Source organism: Carlito syrichta, unplaced genomic scaffold (assembly GCF_000164805.1).
Source record: "Carlito syrichta isolate Samal-C Ts95f unplaced genomic scaffold, Tarsius_syrichta-2.0.1 Scaffold308842, whole genome shotgun sequence".
NCBI lineage: Eukaryota > Metazoa > Chordata > Mammalia > Primates > Tarsiidae > Carlito > Carlito syrichta.
In genome coordinates, this window is record NW_007252938.1 from 16,373 (window position 1) to 17,774 (window position 1,402).

At 53.0% G+C, this 1,402-nt stretch overlaps 1 protein-coding gene across 2 annotated transcripts in view; it reads right to left on the reverse strand.

Annotated features, from left to right (window-relative positions):
* Positions 1–1,402, reverse strand: part of FOLR3 (folate receptor 3) — a 5,688-nt gene that overhangs the window by 2,025 nt on the left and 2,261 nt on the right. Inside the window, exon 2 of one of the 2 annotated variants that reach the window (XM_021716566.1) lies at positions 955–957. The exons of the other annotated variant lie outside the window; for it this stretch is intronic. The gene's annotated coding sequence lies outside the window, so the exon portion shown is untranslated. The remainder of the gene's footprint in view (positions 1–954; positions 958–1,402) is intronic. 2 annotated transcript variants of the gene reach the window in all.

Consider the following 1,402-nt stretch of genomic DNA (forward strand, 5'->3'; position numbering starts at 1 on the left):
CTCTGTCACCCAAACTGGAGTGCAGTGGCCGCTCCCAGCCACCGCAGCCTTGACCTGCTGTGGCTCTGGTGATCCTTCCGCCTCAGCCTTCCAAGTAGCTGGAACTACAGGCGTGCGCTATCACGCCAGGCTAATTTTTTAATTTTATTGTAGAGATGAGGTCTCGCCAAGTTGCCCAGGTGGGTCTCGAACCCGCGTGCTCAGGCAATCCACTCACCTCAGCCTCACAAAGGCACGGGATTACAGGCTGAGCCACCGATCCTGGCTAAAAATTTTTTTTTTGAGTTGGAGTCTCACTCAGTCGCCCAGACTGTAGTGCAGTGGCCACTCCCGGCCACCGCAGCCTCCACCTGCTGGGACCCGGCGATCCTTCTGCCTCAGCCTTCCGAGTAGTCGGAACTACAGGCGTGCGCTACCACGCCCGGCTAGTTTTTTTATTTATTGTAGAGATGAGGTCTCACTGCCTAGGCGGGTCTCGAACCCACGGGCTCAGTCAATCCACTCACCTCAGCCTCCCAAAGGCGTGGGATTACAGGCTGAGCCACCGAGCCTGGCCTGGCTAAAATTTTTTTTAAAAGATTAGCCAGGTGTGGTGGCTCACACCTGTAATCAGGAGGCTGATGCAGGAGGTGTGGTGAGCTGTAATTGTGCTACTGCAAAAAAAAAAAAAAGGAAAGAAAGAAAATGGTAGGTGCAAAGTCCCTGGTTCTTTTGCACTTTATCATCTCGACAACCAGTAAAAATCATTACCCCCATTTTTACAGTCTGAGTAAGCCGCACCCATGGTAGATAGTGAGGCTACAATTTTAGCTCAGGACGGGGAGAGAGGAACCGGGGCCAGGTTGTGGCGAAGGCTGGAGGTCAAGGGTCTGGTCTGGCTCTCCCAGGGTCTGGAATTCCAGGTTAGGGGGGTTTAGATAGACCCCGAGAGCAGTGTGGGCACCGAGGAGTTATAGCCTGAACTCAGTGTGGGAAAGGCAATCTCAGGCAGACAAGTTCAAGGCAGGTTAGACAAGTGGAGGTGTGGAGGTTTCTCTTTAGAAACCACTATAGGCTGGGTGTAGTGGCTCAGGCCTGTAATCCCAACACTTTGGGAGGCTGAGGTGAGAGGATTGCCCGAGTTCACAGGTTTGAGACCAGCCTGGGCAACTTGGTGAGACCTCGTCCCTACAATAAATAAAAAAACTAAGCCGGGCTCGGTGGCTCAGCCTGTAATCCTAGCACTTTGGGAGGCTGAGGTGAGTGGATTGCCTGAGCCCACGGGTTTGAGACCCACCTGGGAAACTTGGCGAGACCTCATCTCTACAATAAATCAAAAAATTAGCTGAGTGTGGTAGCACACGCCTGTAGTTCCAGTTACTTAGAAGGCTGAGGCGGAAGGATCGCTGGAGCCCAGCAGGTC